Consider the following 14668-nt stretch of genomic DNA (forward strand, 5'->3'; position numbering starts at 1 on the left):
AGTTTCATCCATGTTATAGCCTATGTCAATGATTCTTTTTATTGTTGACTGATAGATCACATGTTTGTCTATTTATTATTTGATAATCTTTTTTTCCACTATGTGGGTATTATTAATAATTTTCCTAGTTTCATTTGTGTGCAAGTTTTTTGAACTTACATATTCAGTTCTCTTTGTTATATACACAGGAGTAGGAATATACCTACTACATCATATGGTAACTCATATGATATGATATGAAGATTTTAAGGAAATCCCAAAGCAGCCACAGCATTTTACATTCCCACCAGCGGTGTCTGAGAGTTCTAGTGCATTTTCCCTAACACTTGTGGGTTTTTTTGGTTGTTTTTTAATTTTACCTATTCCAGCAAGGTTTGAAGTGTTATCTCATTGTAGTTTTGTTTTTCTTTCACTGGTTGACTAAAGATTTTGAGCACACTTTATGTGTATAATAGATGTATATGTGTATAATCGTGTATAATAGATTATTGCTCCTCGGGGCACCTCAGTTGGTTAAGATCTGTCTTCGGTTCAGGTTATGATCTCCAGGTCCTGGGATTGAACACTGCATTGGTTTCCTGCTCAGCAGGGAGTCTGTTTTTCTCTCTCTCTGGCAGATAAATAGAAATCTTTAAAAAATAAGGAATATATATTTGATATCTGTCTCTGGTTTTTGACACAGTGCTCAAAAATCCCTTTGAGTTTCCTGGATGTTAGAACTTTTCCTTTACTGGAATCCAGAAACTTCACAAGCTATTGAGTAGGTCCAGGATGGGGGTTAATCATCAGAAAGACCAAGCCATGATTAGAAGCTTGGAAAGTTTAGCACCACCTACAGGAAGGAGAGGAAAGAGTGGTGTAGTTAAATTAATGACTATGTGTTCAGGATTTTGTCTTGAACCCTTTATAACAATTCTAGGGGTATGGAATTCAGAGAAATCCCTGAATTGGCAAAGGCACCCAAGGTTTTGGTGGGTGATGCATCTCAAGTTTCTGTATGTTCAGTCCTTTTCCTATATATTTCTTCATCTTACAGTTCATCTGTATTTTTTAAATGACATCCTTTACAATAAATTATTAAACATAAATACATGTCTCTTGAGTTTTGTAAGTCATTTTAATATATTATTAATTCAGAAGTGGGGAGGTTATGGGAACATTTAAGTTCGTATGCAGCTTAGACAGAAATTTGAATATCCTGGGGTCCATTACATGCAACTGGCATCTGAAGAGATGGTAATCTTGTGAAATTGAGCTATTAAACCTTTATAGAGTCTGACAGTAAGCACCTGGAGTGTTGAATTTCATTATAGGACACCCTATTGATGTTCAGGGATTTGGAAAATCAATTGTTGTTGAGGAAACAAATCCCTATCGTTTGGTGTCAGAAGTATTTTGACTAGTGAAAGGTTTTCCTTAAAATTTATTTCCCATTCAAATGTTGGGGTGTCTTTTTAATATTGCTTATAAGAGTTCTTTATGCATTCTCCATAGAACTCTGTTATGAACCATGAGTTGCAAAAATTTTCTTTCTTTCTGTTGGTTGCCTTTTCACTTGCCTTACAGTAGTTTTTAATGTAGAAAAGATTTAATTTTCATGTAGTCCAATTTATTTATTTTATTTCTGTCATTTGTGCTTTTGAAGCCATATCTAAGAAATGATTCCTTCATCTAAAATAATGGCTATTTAGTCCTTGATTTCTTTAAAGGGATTTTATAGTTTTAGATTCTGTGTGTCAGTCTATGATATATTTTGAGTTACTTCTTGAACATGGTGTGATGTAGGGGTCCTAATTCATGCTTTTGCAGGTAGATATTCATTTGTTCTATAATCATTTTGTGGAAAAGATTGTTTCTCAATGAATCATCAAGGCATCCTTGCCAAAAATGAATAGATTACAGTTAAATAGGCTTTTTGTCTGTGTATCATTTTCATTCCATTGATATATATGTCTATCTATAGGCAAATACCACACTCCTCTTTGTTCATGTAGCTTTTAACTATGTTTGGTTAGAGAACTATGTCTCCTTTGGGTTTTTTCTCAAACTACTCTGAGTATTCTGGATCTCTTGTAGTTTCACATGAAATTTTGGATAATCTTCTGTTTCTTCTAAAAGGCTAGTTGATACTTTGATAGAGATTACATCAAATTTGTACATCAAGTTTTGTGGTATTGCAATTTTAACAAGATACTATGTCTTCCAATTCATGATCACAGATATCTTCCCATTTGGGTAGTATTTACTTAATTTTTCTCACTGATCTTTTGAGATTTTTAATGTATAAGCCTTTCACTTCTTTTGACAAGTATACATGTAAGTATTTTTATGCTACTCTGAAGGACATTTATGTAATTTCAATAATTCCCGTTTGATTGTTCATTACTAATATATAGATGTGTTTCATTTGTGTATATTTTACATTCTACAGCCCCACTGAACTCCTTTATTATGATAGTTTTTTTAGTGGTTTCTTTATGATTTTCTAAATCCAAGATCCTATCCTCTATGGAGAAGAGGGAGTTTTATTTCTTTTTTCCAACTTAAATGTCGTATTTTTTTTTTTTTTTTTCCCCATTCCAACTTGCCTTACCTAGAGTTTCCAGTACAATATTAAATAGAAGTTTTGAAGGCACATTTGTCTTGTTCCTGAATTTAGGGGTATGATTTTTGTGAAACATCATGAATTATGATTTTAGTAGTTGGTTTTCACAGATGCCCTATAGTAGCCTGAACAAGTTCAATTTTAGTTCTGATTTTTTAGTGTTTTTATTATTTAAGGTTTCTGGGTCTTTTCAAATCCTTTTTTCCCCCCTTAGTGAGAAGATGATTCGGCTTTTGCCCTTAATTCTGAAGTAGTGTATATTACATTGAGTATTTAATTTAAGCAAGTCTTGCAATCTTGTAATAAATCCCATTTACTCATGATGTATAATCACTTTTATGTGGTGCTGGATTTGGTTGGTTAATATATTGTTTAAAATTTGTGTGTTAATTTTCATAATATTACTATTTATTTTTTATTTTTCGTTTTCTGGTTTTGGTATAATGTCAACATTAATCTCATAATGAATTTAGGAATGCTCCCTTCGCTTCCTTTTTTTTTTTTTTTAATTTATTTATTTATTTGACAGAGAGAGATCACAAGTAGGCAGAGAGGCAGGCAGAGAGAGAGGAGGAAGCAGGCTCCCCGCTGAGCAGAGAGCCTGATGTGGTACTCGATCCCAAGACCCTGGGATCATGACCCGAGCCGAAGGCAGCGGCTTAACACACTGAGCCACCCAGTTGCCCTTCTCTTCCTTTTTTTTCGAAGATTTTGTGTAGGAAATGTTTGGAAGCATTTCTCAGTGAAAACTTCTGGGGCTGAACTTTTCCTTAGTATGGGCTTTTTACAAAATTAGTGATCCAATATCTTTTCTTCTTATTTCTCTTTCTTATTAAATCATTTTCAGTAGTTTGTGCCTTTCCAGAAATTTGTGCATTTCCATAGTTTAATTTTTTAGATAAAGAATTAATCATACTATTTCCTTATAATACTTCTTGTATTAATAAGATTTCTCTTTTTTTCATGTTTAATGTATCCAAATCTCATCAATTTTTAATTATTTTCTTCAGTGAGTCAGCCTTTGTTTACATTGATTACTCTGTATTGTTTTTATCACAGTTGTATATATTTGCTTTCAAATTTTTATTAATTTCTTATTTTGTATGTATTTCCTTTCAAATATTTATTAATTACTTCTTTGTATGGTTTTTGGTTTTTTTTTGAAGATTTTATTTATTTATTTGACAAGCAGAGAAGAGAGGCAGGCAGAGAGAGAGGAGGAAGCAGGCTCCCTGCTTAGGACCCCAGGATCATGACCTGAGCTGATGGAAGAGGCCTTAACCCACTGAGCCACCCAGGCGCCTCTACTTCTTTGTATGCTTTAGATTTAATTTGCTCATATTATACTTAACCTTGGCAGATGGTTTATTGGTTTATTGGTTTGAGCTATCTGTGTGACATAGGTGGCTAACATTTCTTTAATAGCGCCAATTGTAAACATCTGTTTTCAGCCCTGAGTATAATAGTCTCGCATTCATTCCTTCCAATTAATGTCTTTTGGTTATTTCTTCTATAGAAGTTAGCAAATATAAATCAAGGATACAGTTTTAGGGAGTTATTTTACAAATGCACTACTCATGATGGCTAACGTGCTTCAATCTACCTAATTATACTAATGTCCTTATAGTTTGCATTAGGACTAGTCTTCCAGGGTGCACTGTCGTTTAGAACTTTTTTTCCAGTACTTGATTTCAATGATAGTCATAGTTATTATTTTGTTTTTAGACAGCTGTGGAATTATTGCATTTTTCAAACACAGTCAAGTTGTTCAGTTTCATGATCGGAATATTTACTTATTTTTGTTCTGCGCACTCTCCTTCATTTTCTTCAGTGTTCATGGTTTTGAGATTTTAGTGTGATAAACCTTTTGAAAAATTGAAGTGAACATTCATACTACCTTTGGATCTGGGCATTGGCTGCGTTAGCTGTACCTGTAATTATTTTTTCCTGCTGTTTGATTATTTTTTTGCGAGTGCAAGTAAACAGCAACCATCTTCTGAAAAGCAGAAAGCAAATCCTTACATCTGACACCTGGCTGTGAATCACAATGAGTTGGAACATCAGCCTTTGTTCATGTGACCTGCTCCTGTTTATGTTGGCTACACTTAAATTAAAGTTGCTGTTTCATTATAACCTTTAATGATAAACTGGCCCAGGAAAGATTGATTATGGCTGAGTTACAAAGTGCCCCTACAGCGTTAAGAATGGAAGTGCTGACTGTGTGTGCCTTTCCTAGCGCCAAGCCAGCAGGTGCTGCAGGATTGTACTTCTTGGAAAGGTTAGTGAAGCATTCGAAGCTGAAGGAATTATTGAGCATTTCTTCGCGATTCGAAGATTTGTTCCCAAAGAGTTCATTTTGTTCTTGGAACTATTTTCCTGAAGCCAGATCATTCTTTTAGATTGATAATGAAATAAAAATTTGCAAACTTATTTAAATCCTGCTTTTGCCATTTTCTGGGTGATTTCTTAGAACCTCAGTTTCCTCAACTGCATAACTGAAGTAGAATAATGCAGAATGTACTGTAGCAGAGAAATTTGCCTCTCACGGTTAGTATTAAGATTTCAGTTAAAGCCATATATATGTGTATCCATATGTAACTAGCTTGATATATGTTCCTTTCATTTTAATTGCTAATTCTCACTTCCAGTTGTCATTTGCCCAAGACATGAATTTTTTTTTGTCTTTATTTTTAAAGTAATCTCTTCTCACAATTGGGGCTCAAACTCAAAACCAGGAGGTTAAGAATTGCATTCTCCCCTTACTCATTTAGCGAGGCACCCCAAGGCATGAATTAAAAAAAAAAAGATACCCATCGTTTTTATTGTTTATGCACGTCTTTTCTCCTAAGTGATGACAATAATTTAACTGCTGATGTATCTTAGATTTCATCATAATAATTTGTACGTGGATCAGTTATATGGAAGTGAATTCTCTAAATTTTGCATTATTTATTGTATACTTAGTTTTCATTGAATAATTTTCCAAATATTTTACATATTTTATCTTCTTCAATCTTTATATTTTAAGTTCTAATTTAATTTTCAGTTAGTTAAGAGATAGTTTATTATTAGTCTTAGGTGTGAAGTGTAATGATTCAACACTGAATAGCACACTCAGTGCTTGTCACAACAAGTGTAATCCTTTAATCTCCTTTTCAGATTAAACCCACACCCTGCTCCCCCAGCAGTCCCAACCCCTTACCTCTGGTAATCCTCAGTGTGTTTTCTATAGTTAAGAGTCATTTCCATGGTCTCTCTCTCTCTCTCTCTCTTTTTCCCATGTACTTATTTGTTTTGTTTCTAGATTCTACCTATGATTGAAATTATATGATACTTGTCTTTCTGGGGCTGATTTTGCATAGCATGATACTCTCCGGCTTCATCCATGTCCTTGCCAATGGCAAGATTTCATCCATTTCTGGCTGAGTAATATTCCATTGTGTGTGTGTGTGTGCATGCGCGCGCACGTACACACACACATACACACCCCGACACACCCAAATACATATATTCATTTCTTTTTTTTTACTTTTTTCTTTTGTAATAATTTTTTATTATATTCACTTCTTTATCCATTCATCCTTGATGTTCACATGCGCTGCTTCCATATCTTTGCTATTATAAATAATGCTCTTATAAACATGGGGGTACCTCTATCCCTTTCAGTTAGTGTTTTTGTATCCCTTTGGTAACTTCCAAGTATTGCGGTTGTTGGATTATTGGGTAATTCTATTTTTAACTTTCTGACATATATATGTACTGTTTTCCAGAGTGGGTGCACCAGTTTGCATTACCAAAAACAGTGCAAGATGATTTCCCTTAGGCATGCTTGGGTATTTCAGTCATTGGACATCTGCCTTCGGCTCGTGTCATGGTTCCAGGGTCCTGGGATCAAGCCCCACATCAGGCTCCCTGCTCATTGGGAAGCCTGCTTCTCCATCTCTCTCTGCCATTCCCCCTGCTTTTGCTGTCAATTAAATAAATAAAATCTTAAAAATAGAATAAAAAAAGATACCCCTTTGACTACATCTTTGACATTACCTGTGTTCTGTGTTGTTCATTTTAGCCATTCTCCCAGGTGTGTGGTGATATCTCATTATAATTTTGATTTGCATTTCCCTAATGATCAGTGATGTTGAGCATCCTTTCATATGTCTTGACCATCTGTATATATCTTCTTTGGGAAAACTTCTATTCATGTCTTCAGGCTGCAGTTTATTTGATTTATTGATTTTTATTTTTATTTTATTTTATTTTTTATTATTTTAATTTTTTTTGCTTTTGTTTTTATAGTTTATAAGTTCTTTTACTTTTGGATGCTATCTTTTGGATACTAACCCTTTATCATATATGTCATTTACAAAGATCTCCAATATCATCAGTAGCTTTTTAATTTTGCTGTGCAGAAGCTTTTTATTTTCATGTTGTCCTTAGAGGTTTTTTTTGATTTTGTTTCCCTTGCCTCCAGAGACATATCTAGAAAGAAGTTGGAGCAGCCAATGTTAGATCGGTCACTGCTACTGTTCTCTAAGATTTTTATGTTTTCTGGTTTTGCATTAGGTCTTCCATCAATTAAAAATTTATTTTTGTGTATCTTGTAAGAAGTGGTCCAGTTTTATTCTTTTGCATATTATTGTCCTGTTTTTCCAACACCATTTGTAAGAGACCTTCTTTTCCCCAATGGATTGAAGCTTAATCGAGCATGCAGTTAATACTGGTAGTATTTTGATAGAGCGTGCATTACATGTGTAAATTGCTTTCAGTAGGATAGACATTTTAACATTATTTGTTCTTCTAATCTTTGAGCATGGAAGTATTCTCCATCGTGTAGAATTCCTGGTTGATATTTTTCTTTTGCCTTTACATTCTTTGATTACATTTCCTGGCTTGAAATCTCACAATTCAATCATTATCATTTTCCTGTTTGAGTACTGCAAGTATTCTAGAAACATGATTATTATTGCATATCATTGTGAATATGGTTGATGGTACTGAATACTTCAAATTAAAAATGGTTCAAATGATGAATTTTATCTTCCATTGCAAGGTGAGGTGAACAGTGAGAGACTGTGGACTCTGAAAAACAACCTGAGGGTTTTGAAGGGGTAGGAGGTTGGTGGGGAGCCAGGTGGTGGGTATTAAGAAGGGCATGTATTGCATGGAGTACTGGTTGTGGTGCAAAAACAATGAATACTGTTACGCTGAAAAGATATTTTCAAAAAAAGTATGTAATTTATGAATCACCATTGTATTGAATGAAATTGATTAAATTTATGACATTGAAATTAATGTGAAAATAAATTCTTAATTTGAATAGATGTTTTTCTAAGAATGTATACTAATAGTGTATGCATTATCTAACTTTAAAAGTTATAATTATTTTGTTACTCCCATTTCATCCAGCTCCCAACTTATTTCTATATTTTTGGAAGTCTTTGTAACACCAATTCAACCACCATATTATTTGAACTATGATTTTCTTTCAGTGTTTATATCAGTTTGATATCCATGCTGCTATGTGGCAAATTGTTTAGTCCATTGATTTCAACTACTGGGTAGTATTTCAGAGTGGGTAAATAATGTCATTTAGTAAATTTACTACACAAATGAATATTAAGTCTCCTTATACTCACTTTCTCAGAATTGCAATGATGACAATCCATTTACATTTGCTCTTACATACTATATAATATTTCTCTTGGAAAAATAGTTAGGAGTAACTATACAGACATTATTAGAAGCTATGATAAAATTTATGTTTTTGTGAAACTACTTTCTGAACACAGGGTGGCATTCAATTTTTGAGGCTTTATTGAGAAAACACCTTTCTTCTTGATCAATGTCATGTTTTATTCCCGTTCTTTGAGCAATGTCATTTGTCACTCTTATTTAGATACATGTGTTATCCCCTAAATTTTTTCTGAGGCAAGGAATTTGATATGATTCACCCTGTTTTGTAGAAGGTACTGGAGTGGTTATCTAAAAAATTTGTACATTCTTTTTTTTTTTTTTTTAAAGATTTTATTTATTTATTTTACAGAGAGAGATCATAAGTAGACAGAGAGGCAGGCAGAGAGAGAGAGAGGGAAGCAGGCTCTCCGCTGAACAGAGAGCCCAATGTGGGACTCGATCCCTGGACCCTGGGATCATGACCTGAGCCGAAGGCAGCGGCTTAACCCACTGAGCCACCCAGGCGCCCCTGTACATTCTTTGTTCCCTAATCTGTGACCTATCTCTACAGAAATACCTGATCATTCACAACTAAAGTGAAATTTGTTTCCTTCTGAATCATACCTTTCAGATAACCGTTGAAACCTGTTGATCTTTTGTATCTCCTTCAGGAACCATAGCAAGCCTCAAGGTTTGGAGACTTCGAGTCATCTTTACGCTTTGGTTTAAGTATCCTAAGCCTTTCCAGGCTTCTCTGACCTTACAGTCAGCCCCCCGAACACAATGTCATTGTGTTTTTGGACCCTATCTACTGGCTGAAATAATGATATAGTGGTACTTGAAAATTGAACAAAGATCTATTAAGCATATATAGTGATAAAGTAGTATCCTTGATCTAGAATAGAGACAGGCAGAGAAAAGACCTCTTATCAATAAATAGTTTGCTCCCAGTTGGAGACAGTATTAGTATCCAAGAATTTACTATTAGTGATTTGTGCCAATGAAGGTCTGTACCAACATGGGAGAGAATCTCACCGGAAACAATAAAGGAAGCAGGTATACAACCCTATACATGACTATATACAACTATACATGACTTAGAAGAAGTCATGATGCCCTAGGGGTTTTGTTAGAGTCATGAAGTAAGAGGGTCTGAGCACACATAGCAGAGAACAACAATAGGAATAGATGTATGGAGAATATTGCTACCAAAAACTGACTAATGATCCTGAGATGTTCCTTCAAGACTTTTTTATGTTTATGGTAGAAACTGCTTAGGTTCAGAGATCATGTCTATTTAGTAGTATGTCATCCTGTGCCCATAACAGTGATTTATATAAAACAGTTTATCAATAAATTATTTATGATTTAATGCATGTTGTGTTATGTATTTTTGTATTATGGTTTTAACAATGTAGCAGACATTATTCAGTTTAAAATATGCAAATTTTTTATGACAGGTGTTTTGGAGAATGAGTGCACTAATGGTCTCTTTTCGATTAAAGCAAGTTGTCCTTAGGGCTACTCTTGTTTCTGGAGGTTTTAGGGTATTTTATATATATGTATATATTTTGTTTTGTTTTGTTTGTTTTGTCTTACGTACTAAAGGATATATTCCTTCTTTGTTTTCACATTCAAATCCAGCAAATATGCGTTGAGTCCTATTTTGCATTAATTTTAGCAACACTTTTACTTTTGACTTCTCTTTTACCCCTCATGCACTTTTATCGGACAATGGAGATAAATGAGAATAATCACCCTATTTTAATATGAGTTGATTAGCAACTCAAATTTCTTTGTGAATGTTCAGTCTCAGTCAGTATGCAACTTCATGTTACAAGGTCAGTAGGTCACAAAGGCTTTTAATTGCCACCAGGAACTGAGTGGGAAACCTAGGAAAGATCTGCTTGGTCCAAAGTTTCTTATGTCTAGATGAGCATAGGTGTGATTTTAGAATCATAAACCTGTAGCTAACCTCATTATATCTGAACCAAAATTCTAAATAAAGGCTCCTCTATCTTTGGTGTTCTATGGAGAGAACATCTATCTTGGAGGGCTGGCCCCTCTCTGAAGTTGGATATTTATCACCGCTCATAAAAATGAATGCTACCAATGTTCCTCCTGAAAGATTAGCTCTATTTCCCCAGAAGAGTGAAACTAAACAGAATGCTAATATTACCAGCAGTAAAATAGGTTTATAAAAGTGACTGTTACATGCCTCCCTATAATTACAATGCTCTTCAGGAATTGCTTTCCTGGTTAATCTGACCCTTTCACTGAAAGTATTCATTATCCTTATATTGTAGTTTCCTGCATACAAATACCCAGAGCACCTTTAATCCCATAAATATTTGTCCATATTCATACATTGGTACAAAGCACTTCTGTCCTCTACACCAGTTGAAATGAACATGAATCCCTAGATTTGAAGTGAGACCACAATATCCATACAGCAAGTTTTGCTATCCTATCAGATTCTTGATAGCCTAGGGACATGAATTCAGACTTGAAGTCTATAAAATGTTATGATCTATGTGTTGTCTGGCAGTAGTTCGTAATTGAATAACGTTCAAAACATATGAGAGAAATTTGTTGGAAAGAAGTGTGTTGATTCATACATCCAATGAGGTTTACTCTTACTTCATGGTGAAGGATTCAAAGAGTGAATTGACTATGGAGATCGACAGTGTACATGAAGAATACCTTGGAAGAAACATCCTTTATTTATGTACTATTAGAAGTGGAAATGTGAAGACAAGAAAGAGTGATAGGTTAACTAGGAAGGATTTTTCCAGTCCTAAGAAATTTATACTAATTAAGACCATGCCACATTGTCTTATCTGGCATCCTCACCTTCCAGGGTGGTATCAGAATGGTGATTTGTGAAGTTTTAGTCTCCCCTATCTGCCATTGGCTGAGGACTGTGCCTTGATGACTCAACAATGTTGAAAGGTTGTGGTCTTTAGAATTCTGGGGAGTGGTATCTATAGGTAAGGCAAGATTGCTTGGTAAAATTTGGAGGCTTTAAAATGGGTAATGTGACAATGAAATACAGGATTCTAGGGTACTTAGGAGACTTCGATCCACAATCACCAGAAGGAATAGAAAGGAAGACCTTTCAACTTAGATTCAGAAGTTGTTTCAAGGTCGGATGATCCTATCTTCTCCTCTTCCTTGCCTACCTCCCCTCTGAGACTTCTCCCTGTCTTGATCAATCACAAATACTCTGTTCAGCCTCAACCCATTCTCATTAAATCCCCCCTTTTCCCTAACTAAATGCCATTCTCAGCTCACTCTTTTGTCCTAATTCACTTGAGTTAATGTAATATATCTCTTCACTGAACTGCACAGATTTCTCGACAACAGAACACAGGAGGAAGGGCAGCACATTTCCCCATCACCATCCATTGTTTAATACAGGTACACCAGGTCCATGGTTGATGGAGAACTGCACTATTCTCATATAGGGCTCCAAGGTGGAAAATTGATGCCAATGTTCAAAGTCAATAAGGTGAGAAGAGTCCATTATCCCATGAAATATTGTATGCATTTCTGAGTTCCTTGATGATGGAAATCAAAGTAAGGAAGTAAGAGACCTGGGTGACAAATGGGATGGGCTGATGACTTTGCATTGGGGGATACATTGATAGTTGCACAGAAATCACATTTGGGATAAAGCAAGGTGAGGATAGAGTACTGAAGTCCAATTTCCCACCATAACACAGTAAGCCATGTCTGCAGAAGAAAAACACCTGTGGTTGCTATGGAGTAGGTGGAGGTGAAGGGCAGCCTCTTACCTGTTTTTGAGTTCCCAGAACCCAGATGGGAAGATGCTAAATTTTTGTGGAGCCATAATGATACTTTCAAATAAGGCTACAGAAATAATCACTGTCCTCCTCATGTTGGCATTGGGTATGATCCATGCTGTGTTCTAAGCAAGTATAAATCTGATAATGTATCAAAATACTCACCTAATAGTAGTTTTGAGTTAGAAAATAATGGTGTTTGGAGGTCATGAATTCAAGATTTATTTGTCCAATGTTTTGCTAAGAAATTTAGGGTTTTGTTCTACCTAAAGGGAAGCTTGGAAGTTCATAATCTCTTCATACTCTATTTGAGATATTATGAAATTTTTCTTGACTACTCATATCCTTATCAGTACACTATCCAATTGTAATTCATTATAGTAGTATTTTTAGAATGCCTTGTATTTCCTGTTACAGATATACATATATGTACCATTCCATTACTTGAATTGAGAATATTAAAAGTTACCTTTTGGTTTATAGCTAAGAAATTTATAAAATGCTTTCATACTACCATTTAACTTTTCATCTCTTTTTTATCTGACTTCTATTATTTATTTGTAGGTGTAGTGAAAATATTTTCATTCTGATTGGTAACAATAGTTCTCTCAGTCTTGCTCTGTCTTAAAAGTATTCAATGAGGGGCACCTATGTGGCTCGGTCTGTTAAGCTTCAGTCTTTGGCTTGGGTCATGGACCCAGGATTTTGTGATCAAGCCCTGCATTGTGTAGCGTGGAGACTGTTTGTCCTTCTCCCTCTGCCTGCTGCTATGCCTATTTTTGCTCTCTCTGTCAAGTAAATAAATAAAATCTTTTAAAAGTATTTAATGATAGATCCTAAATGCAACAAGTTTATCACTGTGTTATAAATGCTTATTAGAAATATCTGTCGCAGGGTCTCCTGGGTAGCATAGTCGGTTATGTGTCTTGGTTTCTGCTCAGGTCCTGATCTCAGGGCTGAGACTGAGCCCTGCTTTAGGCTCTGCACTCAGGGAAAAGTCTTCTTTTTAATTTTTATTTTATTAGTTTTTATCAATATATAATGTATTATTTGCTAAAGGGGTATAGTCTGTGATTCATCCGTCTTACACAATTCACAGCGCTCAGCACAGCTCATACCCTCGCCAGTGTCCGTCACGCCACCACCCCATTTTTCCCATTCCCCTCCCCTCCAGCCACCCTTAGTTTGTTTCCTGACACTAAGAGTTTTTCTTGGTATTCTCCCTCTTTGGTTTCATCTTGTTTCATTTTCCCCTCCCTTCCCCTATGATCCTCTGTCTTGTTTCTCAAATTCCTCTTGTCAGTGAGATCATATCATAATTGTCTTTCCATGATTGACTTACTTCACCTGGCATAATACCTTCTATTTCCATCGACGTTGTTGCAAAAGGCAAGATTTCTCTTACTTGATGGCTGCCTAATATTCCCTTGTATATAAATACACCACATCTTCTTTATCCATTCATCTTTTGATGGACATCCTGGTTCTTTCCAGAGTTTGGCTATTGTGGTCATGCTGCTCTATATATTCGGGTGCACATGCCCCTTTGGATCAGAATATTTGTATCTTTAGGTTAAATACCTAGTTTTCCAGTAGGTGAATCATAGTGTAGCTTTACTTTCCACTTTTTGAGTAAAGTCTATAGTGTTTTCCAGAGAGGCTGCACCAACTTGCATTCCCACCAACGTTGTAGGAGGGTTCCCCTTTCTCTGCATCCTCGCCAACATCTTCATTTCCTGTCTTGTTACATTTAGCTGTTCTCACTGGTGTGAGGTGGTATCTCACTGTGGTTTTGATATTTATCTCCCTGATGCCAAGTGATGTTTAGTACTTTATCATGTGTCTGTTGGGCATTTCAATGTCTTCTTTGCAGAAACGTCTGTTCTTGTCTTCAGGGCAGAGTCTTCTTAAGACTCTCTATCCAGGGATGCCTGGGTGGCTCAGTGGGTTAAGCTTCTACCTTTAGCTCAGGTCATGGTCTCAGGGTCTTGGGATCCATCTGCACATCGGGCTCCCTGTTCCGTGGGGAGTCTGATTCACCCTCTGTCTGCCTGCCTCTCTGCCTATTTGTAATCTCTCTCTCTGTCAAACAAATAAAAATCTTAAAAAAGAAAAAAAGGACTCTCTCCCTATCTCCCTGCCCTCCGCACACACCCATCAAATAAATAATCTCTTTTTTTTTTAAAGGAATATTTGTGGTAAATTCTTGCATAGATGAGATTCTCTGTTTCTTTATAATTAGATGACACTGTGACTGGGTATAAATGGTTAGGTTATTTTCTTTTGTAAACGTTGTTCCCCTATCTTCCCTCAGTGACTGTTGCAGTCAAGCGTTTTGATGCCAGAGTTTTATTTTCCTTTTATGGGCCTTACTTCATCTTTTGCTTCAGTGCAGAGTGTTCTTTATTTCTAAAGTCTAATAATTTTTTTCACTGTCTTTGTTTTTTTTTGGTGCCAATTGTTCCTATGAGTAGATGAAAGGAAAATTTCAATCTCAAGGCTAAATCTTCTCTAGTCTGAATGATTATCTTTTTAAAGTGTTTACAGTTCTCTCCTCTTCCACTTCATTCATCTTTTTTTTTTCAGG

The sequence above is a fragment of the Mustela erminea genome, chromosome X, assembly GCF_009829155.1.
Source record: "Mustela erminea isolate mMusErm1 chromosome X, mMusErm1.Pri, whole genome shotgun sequence".
Classification (NCBI taxonomy): Eukaryota; Metazoa; Chordata; class Mammalia; order Carnivora; family Mustelidae; genus Mustela; species Mustela erminea.